This window comes from Mustela nigripes, chromosome 14 (genome assembly GCF_022355385.1).
Source record: "Mustela nigripes isolate SB6536 chromosome 14, MUSNIG.SB6536, whole genome shotgun sequence".
Lineage (NCBI taxonomy): Eukaryota > Metazoa > Chordata > Mammalia > Carnivora > Mustelidae > Mustela > Mustela nigripes.
In genome coordinates this window covers 200,642-216,296 of record NC_081570.1, presented here as the reverse complement: position 1 = coordinate 216,296, position 15,655 = coordinate 200,642, and positions in this window count along the sequence as shown.

Below are 15,655 nucleotides of genomic sequence, written 5' to 3'. Positions count from 1 at the left end.
CAACACAGCCCAGGAATTTTACGTTGAATAATTTTTAACTTCTGCTGGGAGAAAACCAGGGTTGTATATAGTGTCTGTCTACATAGGAATGCCAAGGGCTTTCACTTAAAAATAAATACCTCAATAATCACAAGGAAACCTGCTTTGGGGGAAAAGAGAGAAAAGAAGAGGAAAAAGAACAAAGATAGCGGTCGGGGGCAGTTGGGGCCGCGGGGGCAGTTGGGGCCGCGCTGGCCGTCACGCCGGCTGCAGGCCAGGTCTGCCCCCGCCACTGCAGGGACGCGGAGGGAGGGCCTCCCGGCGGGGGTGCGGGCTGGAACCCTTCCTGGCACCCCTCTGGGTGTAAAGCTGGCTGGCCACCCCTCCCCCACCCACCAGTCCCCCAACCCCCCCAGGCCTGGAACCCCATGCCCAGGACTGCGGTTTTTCTCCACAGCCTCATGCTGGAGACCTCTACGGCCCGTAGACCCTGCGTGCCATTCTCCTGGCCATCAGTCCTGTCCTCAGCCAAGGCTCGGGCCTGTCACCCTGTGGCTGGACAAGACAGAGGCCACACGGAGCTCTTGGGAGCCTGTGGACGACGGGCGAGGGGACCGCCCAGCAGGCCCTGTGCGGAAGAACCATTACACAGGGAGCCAGGAAGCGCACAGCCTGAAACCGAAGTTCCCCTTGATAAGACCTCAGCTTTCTCCAGCTCTGGGGCAGGCCCCACTGACCCCCCCCCCCCCGGGGCCGTTGCAGAGGCCCGCAGCCCAGTGTGGGCTGAGAGGGGGCGTCACCCTCTGCTGCGGAGGACAGGGCGGGGCAGCCTAGTTCCATCATGGGCTCGGGTCCCCAAGAGTCACCCTAGGGAATCTTGTGCGCGGAGGGACTGAGCTGGGGAGGGGCTTTTGTCCGGGGTCCTGGGTGGGTGGGTCGAGAGGGGCTCCCACCAGGAGCCCTCCAGGCTCCCTAGCCTCCTCATGAAGCATAAAGCGTTGCCTGGTCCCTGAGCAGCCCGGGCTCAGCCAGGGGTAGTGGAGCTGTCTCGTAGCAGGCCCTCTGTCCAAGCAGGGCGGGCACCACTACAGGCCAGGGCTGGGAATAAATCTCAGGAACCCGTGTGAAGGTCAGGGGCTCCCTCAGGACCCACCCTGTAACACGGCGGATGCCGAGCTGTCGGGAAGAGGGGACAAAGCAAGCCAAGGCGGGGCCGCATGCTAGGGCCCCTGATAGCCACGGGGCCACCTGCTGGGGCACAGGCCTGGGCTGCAGGGAGCCTGGGCTCCTTGGACACGAGGGCCCTAGTCCTTCTCACCTGAGCGAGGGGAGCAGGTCACGTGCTCACCGCTGCGCCCCTCCCCGCGGACCAGGCCGCTGCTCTGGGGCGGGCGTTGTCAGCCCTCCTGTGCACGGAGCCGGCCGGCACCCCGTCCCCCTCCATTTGTTCACCCTGCGTCGGGTCTCGGGGTGCGTGGGTTTGCTCCAGAAGCGCTCCCAGCGCTGGGTCTGTGCTCTGCAGCCGCCGGCCCGCACGCTGGATGCCTGGGGCTTCCCCGATGGCTCTGTGGGGCGCCCCAGCTGCTGGCCACGTCCAGCCAGGCTGCCTTGTGCACACCTGGCCGCCGCGTCTGGACTCTTGGCCACATCCGTGCACATACTGGTGCCCCGTGTCGGACCGCCCCACGGCGAATTCTTGTGATTCATCGGCGTGTCTGCCACAGCTCACGTGCTGGCCCGCGTCTCCGCGCGAGGTCTCCAGACGCGGCCTGGCCTTGGAACAGGCTCCTTTTCTCACACCTCTGGGTGGGATTTCTACCTTTTCCCTGCTAAATTGCCCAATTCCTTTTGTAGCCTTGATCATGGTCTCTATGGATTTGCTCAGCGAGCTCAGGGTCTGTCTGGTCTGAATCCCCGACTTGGACGGAACCAGATGTGCCCATTGGCGGCCTGGTGGCCGGCATGCCCGCGGTGTTGGGTCGGGTCTCCCTCCTGACCCCGGGCCGCCAGGCAGCAGCGGGTTCTCCAGCCTCTCCTGCCCCTGCTGCGGGGGGATCCAGCCCTGTTTTGCTCCATGTCGTGACCCTGTCTCCCTGCCTTCCCCACGCCCCCCGCTGGCTTGTCCATCCCTGGGCCCTGCCGCTCCCTCCAGTCCGTGTCTCACTTTGCCCGAACCAGCTGGTTTGTAAAACTGTCCCTTTGCTCTGAGCCCACAGCCCGGAGGAGCTGGTCCCTCCACTCTGTTTGTGACATCTACTTAGTTATTCACGCCCTTTCCTCTCACAAATTTTAGGGTAAATGCGTCTGGTTCTCGAAAACCCTCCCGCTGTCATTTGGAGCAGGACTGTGCAGGCTTTGCAGGTGCGCGGAGGGACGGGCTGTGGGTGAAGCTCAGTCCCAGCCAGGAGCTCGGCGGCCTCTCCGCGCCTCTGCCGGCGCCCGCGGGCCTGCCTCAGGCTGGCGGTCCTCCCCACAGATGCCGTGTATTCAGTCAGCTCCCAGACACGCTGTCACTCCTCGATACTGTGAGCCCACCTTTTCTTGCTGTCTTGCTGGTTGGCTAATGCTGGTATATACCGTGCGGTGGGTGGTTTTCATCCCTAAAAATGGGGTGCGGGGTGCCGGGGTGGCTCCGCGGGCTGCGTGACTGACCTCCGGCCTTGACCTAAGGGTTCTGCGTTCAGGCCCAACTTTGGGCTCCACACTGGGCAAGGAGACTACCTAAAAAAATTTTTATGTTATGTAAAATTCACCTCTTTTTTTTTTTTTTTTCCTAAAGTAAGCTTGACACCCAACACGGGTCTTGAACTCACAACCCCAGTATCAAGAGTCAGATGCTCTACCGACCAAGCCAGCCAGGCACCCCTAAAATTCACTGCTTGGAAGTGTGTGTTCCAGCGGCACTGAGCATGTTTCCGTGATGCGGAGCCGTGGCCACGTCTGCCTGGTTCCAGAGAGACTCTCGGCTACTGCACCACCGATCTGCTCAGTCCCTGGATGTGCCTGTCCTGGCCATTTCGTAGTAAAAGAATCATGCAACATGTGACGCTCTGTGCCTGGCTTCTTTACTATTCTTTATTGAGATGTTGATCTTTTTATTGTGATGAAATATACTTCACATAAAATTTACCATTTTAACCCTTTTTGGGTACACAGCTCGGGGGCATGGACGCACTCACAGTGTGGGACCACCCTCCCTACTGCCCATCTCCAGAACTTTCCATGTCCCCAAGCCGACACTCTGTCCCAGGAGACACGCTCCCCACCCAGCCCCTGGTGCCCCCATCCACTGCCTGCATGAACTCAGTCACTCCAGTTTCCTGGCGAAGTGAAGCCGTACAGTGTCTGTCCTTCTGTGACCTGCTGATTGCGCTCAGCACAACGTCCTTGGGAGAACGGCGTCTGTAGTTCAGTCTCTTACCGGGCTCTTATTCGAATGGTTTAGCCATCAGTTCTGTTGGTTCTTCCAGATGGATGGTCACGTCTTCTGCAAATAACACCCATCGTTATCTCTTCTCTTATACCTGGGTGCGAGGCCTCTCGCGGATTTTCCTTCCACGTCCCGTTGAGCAGGTCTCCAGAACCATATGGAGCTGGGGCTGTGCCGTGGGGGCCCCTGCCCTGACCCAGGTCTAGAGAGAATGGGTGGGAAGCCTGCCGGGGGCCCGTGACGCCTGGGCTGAGGTTTCAGGGTGTGGGTCTCCTCATGTTCCTGAGCTTCCTGAGCGAAGGAGCACTTCGCTAAGAGGAATCTTTAAAAATCACAATTAGATTAGGGGCGCCTGGGTGGCTCAGTGGGTGAAGCCTCTGATTTCGGTGCAGGTCATGATCTCAGGGTCCTGGGATCGAGCCCCGCATCGGGCTCTCTGCTCAGCGGGGAGCCTGCTTCCCCTTCCCCACCCCACCTGTCTCTCTGCCTACCTGTGATCTCTGTCTGTCAAAGAAATAAATAAAATCTTAAAAAAAAAAATCACAGTTGGGTCGGTTCTAAGATTTATTAAAAACCTTTCCTGCATCCGTTGAGGTGTTCGCACCTTGTGTGATCTAGCAAACCATGCTTGCATTTGGTGAGGAAACTTTCGGTCATCCTGTGTTATTTTTAGTGCACCACCCCATGGGCGCAGTTACAGAGAAGATCCCCATGTTGAGAGCCCAACCCCTATCCCCACGCCCACAGGCCCTGGAATCAGGGCAGGCTCCCGGCAGGAGACACGGAGCCCCAGGCTTCCAGACACATCGGGGGTCTCCCAGCGGGCTTCCTGCTGCCTGTGTCCCCCGTGCTGGGTGCCGGGGAGTGAGCAGAGTGGAAGGTCCCTCCTCTCCCATCCTGGGGACATCACGAGGCCCCCTGGCACTGGGGGCCCATCCGAGGCGTCCAGGGCGGATGGCCACCTCAGGCGCCGTGTTAGGGTGTTGCAAGATGTGGATTCTGACGACAGCTGGCTCTTGCTGTAGGTCTCAGAGAGTCCAGCAAAGGAACAGAGACAACATTTCAGAAAACAGATGGTCACATGAGGGAACGTATCTCACCCTTTCCAAGGGAAGACACAACAGAAAGAGCTTTGTGTCCAATGCACAAGCCATTTAAGGAACCGAAAGGTCAGACTCCTCAGGCTCTCAGGATAAGTCCTTTTTATGAGGGAAGTGCCTGCGGGGGGGCTGCACTTGGGATAATAACCGGCCCCGAGAGTTGCAGAAACATGGGACCATTAAGCACCCCTGAGCCAAGTTTGTTCAAATACGAAAACTGCGACAGGCGCCAGGGCAGCCTGAGGGACCAGAGAAAAGCATGAGCCAGACGGGGCGAAGCCTGGGGTGTGTGCTTACCCCTACCAAACCCGGGAGCCTCATGCCTGCGTCTGTGGGAAGCCCGGCAGTGCTGCAGCAGGGACACCTCCCAGGCGACAGAGGAGGGGAGGGGGACACTCCAGCCACCACCTGGACGGTGCCCGCGAGCTCTGCCCGGGAGCCGGTGGGGCCTAGGCCCTGAGGCCGTGTCAGTAAGGGGAACCAGGTCTTGGGAGACTGGGGGTTTTAGTCACGGGGCAACCTGTGCTGGAAGGGAGGGGTGAGGGTCTCGGGGAGGGTTCCCAGCAAGGGAAATGGCCTGGGAGGGAACGTGGACAGAGTGGACGGGGTGAGGGAAGAGTGCAGGCAGGTGCAACCCAGGGGCACAGGTGCAGCTTTGGGGAGGGTTATGGCCAGGGAAGGCAAGTGTGACCAAGGGGCAGGCACAGCTGGGGGAAACAGCTGGGTATGTCCGCGGCACAGGTGTTGCCAGGGTGGGCCCTAGCTGACTCGCTAGGGTTAGTGGTTGGGTCTGTGGGGAAACCATGAATGTACAGGGTTGGCAAGGGATGAGATGTCCCCAGCCCTGGCAGGAGTGACGAGTGTGGACAGCAAACAGGCCAGGGGCAACCATGCTTTCCTGGGAGCAGGTCTAACAGTGAAGGTGACCAGCAGGCCCAGTCAAGAGGGTCAGAGAAGTCATGCTGGAACCCCGCATGTCCCCAGACAGCCGAGAGGCCCAAGAGGTTGTGTGTGCCTTAAGCACCAAAGCGGGGGCCACTGGGCCTGCCCTGAGGCCTGGGAACAGGATCAGGCGTCGGAGCCAGCCCTGACACGAGTCTCCACCTTGTGGCCCACACCAGCTTTCTGTCCTGCACCTCTGGGACCATCCCCTCTGCTACACAGACCTCTCGAATGTCCAGAGCAGGGCAGGGCAGGGCAGGGCAGGGCGGCTGTGAGGGTGGGTGACGTTCAGGGACACCTGGGGGCTGGACCTGCCGATGTCCTGGACCTGCCGACATCCTGGACCTGCCGACACCCTGGACCTGCTGACGTCCTGGACCTGCCGACACCCTAGACCTGCCGACACCCTGGACCTGCCGACACCCTGGACCTGCCGACGTCCTGGACCTGCCGACATCCTGGACCTGCCGACATCCACCAGCACATATGTGGTGGGGACGCGGCCTGCAGAGAGTTCTGCGTGTGTGTGTACGTGTGTGCATGGGCGTGTGTCCCACACACATACGTTGTCAGGGCAGGGGTAGAGGACCAGGTCCAACCCTTGGCTGGGAAGTCTGCCCAGGTCCAAGGCAGTCTGGAGTCTGGGGAGCCTGGGCTTGGACACAGGGTCAGAACTGTGAGAACCCACAGGCTGGGGGCAGCTGCAGGGCCCAGAGCAGCCAGCCGGAGCCTGGGGGCCTGGGCAGAGGAGCTCCTGACTCTGGTGCTGGAGAAGACCTTCCCCGCCAAGCTTGGGTGTGGCAGGTTTCTGCACCCTCGAAAGGCCAAAGGCTCACAGCGGATGGCCATCTGCGCTCCCCGGGGCGGGAGGGACGTCTGTGATGCTCTGGGAGCCAAGGAAGGAGCCTTTCCCTCTGGACGAAGTGTGGCTTCGGGGAGCCAGGGTGCTCGAACGGCCCTCATCTGGCCAGACTCCACTGAAGAAATAAGAAGGTGCCTGAGGCCCATGGCCCACGCGGGAGACTCAGGTGAGTGCAACGCTTGCTGCCCTCGGGCCCTGGGGGCAACTCCTGGAGGCCTCAGCAGCAGGGTGGTTGGCGTGGGAGCCCGGAAGGGAACAAGCTGCTTCCAGCCGTTAGCCGCCTCCAGAGCCAGACAGACGGCACGACACGAGAGGTTCACCGTGAGCCTCCTTGGAGCCCGCGCAGCCCGGGCCCCTGACCGTGGCCGGCCCTGCAGGAGAGGACTGGCAGGTCCCCGGGCAGGCAGCACCAGCTCCTGCAAGTGGCTGGCGAGTCCCAGGGTTACCAAAGGGGCCCCGGGGGCGTGAGCCAGGCGGCGGGGGCGATCGCGGGCCACCCACGGGTCTCCCACTCGCACGCGGACCTGGAGGCCTCAGCGCGGGCGCATGTGCGGGGACGCCCGCCGCCCCACGCCAGCCCACAGCAGCTCTCCCCTGATGACGAGGTCGCTGCTCAGGAAAACACACAGATCTGTCGAAGGAGGCTGCCGCCAGCACGGGTCCACGTCTAACAGGTACCCTCACTGGCATTTGGGGGCATTTCCTTATAATCATTTTTCCCCCCTTAAAATCTTTTTTACACAGTGATGCAAATACACAGCTAAAAACCAATTTTGCTTTTCCCGTTCAAGGTCGCACTGTCTTCTCTCCCCTTCCGTTATTGTGCGCTCACCGGACACGGCTTAGTGGCCAAAGGTCATGACATTACCTGCCCTCGATGGGTTCGCGCACGATGGTTTCTGCGGGGTCAGGTGGGCACCTCATCTCTCGTTCCTGCTGAGGACTCTCAGGAGCCATCCAGACGGCCCGTGCCCAGGGTGGCCAGCGTGCTGGTGTGCAGAGGAGACATGGGGACGCTGAGTCGCTCACCCCGGGTCCGGCCGGGAGCAGGGACAGAGAGCCCAGCCCCACGATCTGCAGGTCAGCCACGTCCTGGGATCCCCACCCAGGGGCAGGCCCCACACCTCCCTTGACGCTGCTCCGTGGGGATGCTGGGACCACCCCGCAGGCCAACACTCAGGGGCGGCTGAGGGCCCTTGCTCTTAGCCAGACTTGTGCCACCCCCCTTGGCCCTCTGTCTGCCTCCCTGGCGAGAGGTAGTGCCGAACCCTTCTCACTAACCAGACAGCTGTAAGGGTGCCTTGGGAGGTAAGGAATGCTCCGGGCTCTGCAGTGGGCTTTTGCTCATTTAAAGGTGGCTGTGTGCCTCATGTTTGCACCAGGGAACTCGGGCGCTGTCAGCAGGGGCGTGGCCTCAGCTGGGATCGGGCTTCTCAGTCCCTGGATGGCCCAGCTGCCCTGAAGAATGCGAGTCAGGCTCCTAAGTGCCGTGTCACCTGTGTGCCCAGACAGCAGAGGAGAACGAGCCCCTGGAGGTCCCCAGGGGTCAGGGAGGGCACAGGGGCTGTCCTGCATCCTCGTGGCTGGGTTCCTAGAGGACACGCCTCAGCCACAACAGCCCCTCCCAAGAGGAGCAAGGCCTGGGGGGGGTGTAGTGGGGGAGGTCGGCACCATCCCAGGGGCTCCGACCAGACAAGCCGACCAGCCCCTTCACGCCATCCCTGAGCTCTGGGGAGCGGGTGGCCGTGCCTTCACCGAGTGCAGGCCTCAGGCGACTCTGCGGACCACAAACCCTGCGCCATGAAGGCGTCCGGGGCTCTGGGTCCCCTCAGTCCCCTTTGCCTCCAGTGTCACCTCATCGGCACATGGAGACTCAGCACCAGGACACGTCCCGGGCCCTACAGGCCGCCGGCCAGCTTCCATGATGCCCCCGTGCATCCTGCACAGGAGGAAGGTGTCCAAGCGCTCCTCGCCGTGGCCTCCTGCCGGGAGGACAGCCTTAACTGCACACTCCGCGAAGCCCCGAATCCCCCAGACACAGCCCAGCTGCTCCAGGGGCCTGTGGCTCCCCACCCCTCCTCTGCCCCTTGCTGACCACCTTTCTCTCTCGCACCTGCACTGTGACTCCAAGAAGCTTCTCTGGCCTCTGTCCTGCTGAGCCCTTAACAGCCAAACAAATATTTGCGCAGGGTGGCGCTCAGGGTTATGTATTAAATGGGCCTAAAGTCAGAAGATCCGGTGGTAGCCCTATAAGGGCCTGGGTGGCCAGGGGAGCACAGGGATGACAGGCCCGTGGTCATGCCGCATCCTGGGCCTCCCTACCCAGACGGGAAGGCAGAGCTCCCTGGTGGGCCGCCCCCGCGTCAGGCCAAGGCCAGCAAAGGGCTGGGCAGAACGAGGCGGTAGGAGCCCCGGGGAATGCGAGGTGCATGGAAGGTCCTTAGCAGAGATCGGCCAGGATGTGGCAGCGTCCTGGAGGCCAGCAGCGTGCAGGGCGAGGAACTCCCACGGCGTTTCCCACAGTGGCTGTATCAGTTATCTACTGCTCTGGGGCCAGGGACCCCACTTCTGTGGGTGGGAACGCCAGGCATTTGTCCTCTCTTTCGGTGGCCCAGGGACCCAGAGCTGCTGACAGAGCAGAAGGTTGTCCCTGCCGTACAGGGCACCAGCCCAGAGCTTGGCTGGAGGCCCCCACGGGGCTGCCCACGAGGGCTGGTGTCCCCCAGGGAGGGCAGCCCTGGACGGAGCCCCGTGACCAGGTGTGGCCTTTTCAGAACCAGTCTGGAAAGTGTGGCTCTCTGAGTTCTGTGGCATTGTGTGTGCCAGGACGTGAGTCCAGGGACAGGGAGGGATGGGTGCCCAGGGGACAAGTACTTCACAGTGGGGTGCCTGTGGCTCTGGGAGTTGGCCGGCCACAGGGGCTTCGATTTTGACCAGCCACTAGTCAGGGTCGCTGCCCGATTGGTTTTGTTTGGTTTCGCTTTTTCCCTGGAAGCTTTCAGCCCATTTATGGGTTTGCTTGTTCGTGCGGACCGGTGGACTGTGGCTGGTTGCTGAAGAGCAGAACGTGGGAAGAGTCTGGAGAAGACGCACATTTAATTCAGACAAATGCTTGGGTGCACATGACCTTCATGGGGACAGGTCTTCTCTTCAGAGACCCCAGAACGAACCTGCCTGTTGGGGTCCCTGGTCCCCGAGGTCCAACAGCGTCTTGTTCTACGGAAATGTTGCCACGTGCTGTCCTTAGCCGGCCTTTTCAAGCAGCAAACCTAATTTTCATAAGAACAGCTCCGGGTCTGTGGTCAGTCACTCAGGTTGCTCTGCGGCACCCTGGACTTGGCCGTGAGTCTCCAACACAAGTCAGCATCTGCTCTGACTTTGTGTCAACTTGGCTGTGCCACGAGGGGCCTCAGACACGTGGTCAAACATTGCTCCCGGTGTTTCTGCGAGGGTGATTCTGGATGAGACGAGCCAAATGAGTAAAGTGGGGTAAAGCAGGTGGTCTTCCCGGCGACGGTGGCCTCCGCCGATCTCCTGCCTCTGCACTCGGCCTGGAGCGACACTGCAGCTTTCTGGGTCTCCGCCTTGCCACATGCAGATCTCAGGACTTCTCGGCCTCCACCATCTGGTGAGCAAATTCTTTACGACATTTTTATGTGTACGACCTACCAGTTCTGTTCCTCTGGAGGCCCCCGACCAATAGTTTCTCAGTGCCCGGGGGACTCTGGGTCGCATCTAGCTCATCTGACGGAGCAGAGGGGATGCCAGGTGGGCTTTCCCACCGTAGGAGTGCAGGGATTCTCTCCCGCTCATGCCGGCCCCCTGGGTCACAGGCGTGTGGGCTGCTGTACACTCGTGCATCAGCTTCACAGACAGGCCCGGAAGCCGATGAGGGACCCTTTGTGGGGTGAGGGGAACCTTGTGACTCAGAAGAGTGGGGTCCCGAGGTCATGAGAAGACCCTCGGCAGGCTTTCTAGAGCAGAAAGACAGCCGCCCTGGAGAAGGAGCTGCCTTTGTTGATAATACAGGAATGAGCATGGGGGGAGGTGTGCTGGACCCGAGCTTGCCAGGTCTCCTCGGAGGTGCCAGTGAGGGTTTTGGGAGTGGGCGGGGGACCCATGATTTGGTGTTTTCCGATGCCTGGGACGGAGGCGTGTGGAGGCTGCAGGCGGGGTCCCTTCTCTCCGCCAGGGGAGGGGCTGCTTCAGCACCAAGGTCAGGAGCATTCCGACATCCTTCCAAGGGGAGGGACCTACGTTCAGGCCCTGAGAACCCACATTTTGGCACCTCACTGAGAAAGGGCCCAGGTTCTGGGCTGCACCGTCAGAATGGCCCCGGGGCAGTGGTTCCGGCTGGCTGCCCCCCGGACAGGGACGCCACCTGCAGGCCGGCTTGAGAATGTGCCAGCCGCCGAGGAGGGGGCCATCAGGTCCCGCTAGGCCATCCCATGGCCCAAGTGTGAAGCTGGCCAGCCCACAGGGAGGTAGGGGGTCCCAATCCAGCCCCGCAGCAGGTGACCGGGCAGGGCCTCGCAGACCGAGAGTTGAGGTCACCGGGGCAGTCTCCTGCAATGTGCCCAGGCCCCAGCTGGGGGGTGGCCTAGCCCTGAAGGAAGGGTGACCTTGGTCATAGTCCATCGCGGAGGTGGGACATGTGCTACAGAGGTTTGCTAATAACAAACAGGATTACTTGCTTCCCTGCAAGGCTGGTTTCTTGGAGTTCATAGAACATTCCAGCAAGGCTGAAATGCTCTTTGACTTTCAGCAGCAAGCAGGGAGCATTTGGGGCCCACAGGCTCACCCCGGCAGGCTGTGCCCATGAAGCAGCGCCCTCCAGGCCGCAGCCCCACCTAGGCCTGTGGCTGACTCAAGGCCATTTTTTGTACTTTGTCAGGTGACAGGTGTTCGCTCTGTGTCCTTGTAGTCCCTGGCTCCCCGGGGTGCTGTGTGCTGGCTTCCCGCGGCAGGTGCCAGGCCTGCTGGTGGTCACAGGGGAGCACACAGGGGTAAGCCTCCCCTTACACACCTGAAAAGCAAGGACAGGGTAGGGTAGCCTGGGGCAATCAGCTTGGCTTCTCCCGGGTCCCTGCACAGACGTCTGCCCCACCCCACAGCCTAGGGAAACGGGCCTGCTGGAGGAGGGCAGGGTGGGGGAGCTGCAAACAGGGCAATTAAGGCCTCCTTCTAATTGCAGGCAATTAATTAGTTGGTAATTGAGCCTCCCCCAGCATTAGGCTGTTTGGGAAGAGCTAACGACCTTCACCTGCTCCCTGTGCTGTGCAGGCAGTCCGGCAGGTGGGGGTCCCGAGCCTGCGCCATCCCTGAGCAGCTGTGTGGCAGCTAGAGCGCCTTCCCCCTTCCCAGGACCCGCAGAGGACACTCTCAGGGAAGCTGAGGAGTGGGGGGTGGGGGCAGTGCGGGGGGTGGGGCAGGCCGGCTCCCACCTGCCAGGGGCAGGCGGCATCAGAAGGGCCTTGGGTGGGGAGCTGGCTGCTGTGCTCGGGCCCCTCTGAAACAATCCCGGCTGGAGAGAGTGTGCAAGGCTGGGGCTCTGTTGGCAGCTCACCAAGGGTCTCCCCTCTTTCAGAAGCTCCAGGCCCCCTTTGTCTGAACAGCCCCGTTACAGGAAAAAGCTGAGCCTACGCGATGTCCCTTGGTGTCAGGGGACAGGACAAAAAGCAAAGACCCGGAGGGTAGATATGGAGTCCCGTGCCGGCCACGCAGGTTCCCCTAATGGCCCCATCTTCCTGAAGCCCTGCTGCTACGCGCTGTGGAGACCCTGCCCCGTCCCTGGAGGTGGCTCCAGGACACAGCTTAGAGCCAACACCCGCAGGGTGGGTGTGACTAGCCCACTAAGGACTCCACGGGGACTTGCGAGGTTTGCTGCGGGGGTGGGGGGTGTCCATTCGCCTCGGCACTGCCCAAGGCCAGCCTCCGGTGTACATTCCCTTGTTCATTAAACCTGCCGCCCACCGGCCTGGAGCGTCCTGCCCCTTTCTTCTGCCTCTCCCGCCCTCCACATTTGGGGCGGTTTCAGATTTCAGCAGGGAGGCCAACCGCCACCACAGGGGAGGGACACAGGCACTTGTTTATTCTGCCGTTTTATCCCTCGTGTGGTCCCTGGGACCACCCTGCCATCAGGACACGGGCTGCTCCACCCCACAGAGACCCGTCTTGCTGCCCCTTCTCGCCCCCGATCCCTCACCTCTGCGAACCACTCGGCGGTTCTCCACCTCCATAATTCTGTCATTTGAAGATTATTAGGTAAGTGGAATCACAGCATATTGGACTGGATTTTCGAGATTGGATTTTTCCCCCAGCAAATGCCTGTGAGACCCACCCAAGCTGTCTTCAACTTAATATACGTTATTCCAAAGTGTCTCTTAACGTTTCCAATACTACCTAAGTCTGGTCGGGTTTCACTTTGTGACACCAAATGTAAGACGTTTCCTCTTGGGAACGGTGATTCAGTGGCCAAGCTGGCCCTCTCACTGGCTGAGTTCTCTTCTGTATCACAAACGTAAAGGAGCCCTGATGCCATTTCAGTGCCACAACAGTCGTGCGGGCTTGTGGAGTCTCCTAGCCTTCCCCAGACCGAATCCGCAATCTCTGCAGAGTGGAAAGGTGTCCATGCAGGGGCGTAGCCAGCCCAGCAGGCCAAGGCGGTGCCCCTGCCCCTGGAGAGCTCTGCGGGGTGCTGGCGGGATCCCCTTCCTGACCACGGCTGGTTTCTGTGGGCACCAGCCCACGCCCCACATTGCGTTGCTCCCTGTGCCCTGCGGGGAATGCCCCCCACATGACTGCTGATGGGAGTTTGCATTTTTGTGGCCCTTAAGATAGTCAGGTAAATATATTTTTTATTTTTATTTTTTTAAAAAAGATTTTATTTATTTATTTGACAACGATCCCAGAGAGGAGGAAGCAGGCTCCCTGCTGAGCAGAGAGCCCAACGTGGGGCTCGATCCCAGGACCTACTTTTTATTTTAGTCTAGAGACTTTGGGCTCAAGAGGTGTCCTTAACGTGGTATAGTTAACCTCATGAAATCCTGTATTCTTTCATCTTCATCGGCACCCTCTGGCTCACCGGGTCACTTATACTGTTTCAAGAACATCTCTCTCAGCCTTTTCTGGACCACAGGAGGCCACTGACCATCAGAGCCTTTACCTGATGCAGACTTTGCCTCAGTGGCTGCTGGGCGCCCTCGCTGACAATAGCCTCACAGGTCTTGCCAGGCTCCCCCGCCTGCCTTACACACTGGAAGGGGCTGGGGGGCCAGGTGTGCCCTGCCAGGCAGTTGCTTGGCAATGGGGACACCAGCCTGGGGCACCGCAGCCCTGACACTGGGGAGAAGACCTCCCTGAATGAGGGAGGAGGCAGGCGACACTTGTACCGCAAGGGCTAGGCCATGACAGGACACGTGGGGGACAAGAGACCGTCAGCTAGGACTACAGCCAGAGGGCAAGGGGTGAGGGCAGACGTAAGCTGACCCCTCCTGGAGGTGAGGCTTCCAAGGGATGCCCAGGAAGGCCGGGGAGGAGGCTCGATTGGGAAGTGGGCTCTGAATTTAGGAGATGAACTGAGTGGGTGGTGGCAGAGAAGCACTCAGCCCTGAGCTCTGTTCTGCCACTCTTGGGAGCACGTGAGCCAAGGGAGCACCTGTGGGGACCAGCAGCAATGGGGGTGGGGGTGACTGGGTGATGGGGGCTCCTGCAGGTCAGGACCCAGCTGGCTGGCTGGGAGTCAGCCTGGCTTATAGCACAGCCCCCGGCCTCCAGATCCTGCCCTCCAAGCCCTAAGCCTTAGGTGGACCCTGGGTACGGCTCCTGCATGGGACTCCTCCCTGACACTGGCAGCAGCTTCCTGGAGGTGTGAGCCTAAAAGGGTTTAGGCCCTCTCTGGGCCTGATCTTGCCCCCCAAGCCTGGAAGGTGGAAGGCCACCCCAGGCTTAGCAGGAACAGCCTGCAGTCCCTTTCCCAGGGCAGCCTCCCTGGCCAGCTCCGTCAGCCCCACAGGCTCTCGCAGCAAGCCTGTGTCCCCCAGTCTCCCTGAACACTTGCCTGCCCAGCTGACAGCCAGGCCCGTGACACACCAACTGCTGCCACAGAGGCCCCCGAGGGACACCCTGGGCAGCAGTGCCACCTCCATTAAAGCAGCTCAGGGAGTGCTGTCCTCCAAGAAACAAACAAGACGGTGACTCTCCCTCCCGTTCCCGACACTCTTCTTGGCAACACCCTCATGCTGCAAGGCTGGCAGTCTATTTCCACTGGAGACTCTGGACGCTCAGACTCGGGAGGGATGTCCTCCGGTGCCTGCCGGAGGGACGAGAACCCCCAGGACTCAGGCACAAAGGCCAGCTGGGAGGGAGGCCACGGGGACATCCCAGAGTTCAGGGGCCCCCATGCCCCAGCACACTTGCAACCCCTAACCCTGACTCACTCTCATCTCACTCAGATGCCCCCAAGGAGGCTGACAAGCTCCAAACCCTTTTACTAACACCCAAGAGAGTCTAATAAATGAGAAACTGACGGCCGCTCAGGACCGTTCTCTGCGTCAGGGGCAGCTCAGACCACGCCTGTGGGAATCCCACCAGCCTCAGAGTCGTCCTGCCGTGCCGGGCCCCCGCGGCCTAGAAGGGTTACAGGTCAGTCACCCGCACGGACCCCATGCACTTCGGAAGTAACTGTGGGGAGCATTCCCAGTCCCCTCCCCATCCGTGAGGCCTCCCGGCTGCAGGGGTTGTTTAGTGGGAAGAGTAACCCGTTGGACCGGCCCCACCAGCTCGGAGAAACCCCAGGTCACACTTGCCTTTTTCCCATCTCTCCCGGTCAACCCAGAAGTGCCGAGTGCGGGAGAGAGCCTTAATCTGCGCCTGCGCCGGGCTCCGGGCGCCCTTCCTGGTTCGGGCCAAGGTCACGGACCCTCTGTTCAGCTGCAGGCCCTCGAGGAGCACCAGCGCCAGCCCGATGGCACAGAAGGCAGCCCCCGTCTTTACTCAGGATGACACCCCCTTGCGGCACAGCCGCGTCCTCGCCCGCCCCACCGCCGGGAGGGCAGAGCCCCGAGGACACGCGAAGGGGAGAGCTCACTGCCCTTCCTCCGGGGGCTCCCCGGCACACCGCCCGCCCCTTCCCCGCGCCCCGCACGCTGCGTGCGCAGGGGGTGCCGAGAGGCCCGCCCTGCTGTGGGCCAGGCCCCGCGATACCCTACTTGGTGCTGACCGCGCCGGGTCGGGAGGGCGGCCCGGGGTCTCCGCCGCGGCCGAGCCGGTCCGCAGGGGAGCGACAGAGCTTCCCTCCCCGGGCTCCGCACCGAGAGCGGCACCAACGGGAACCTTTCGGAG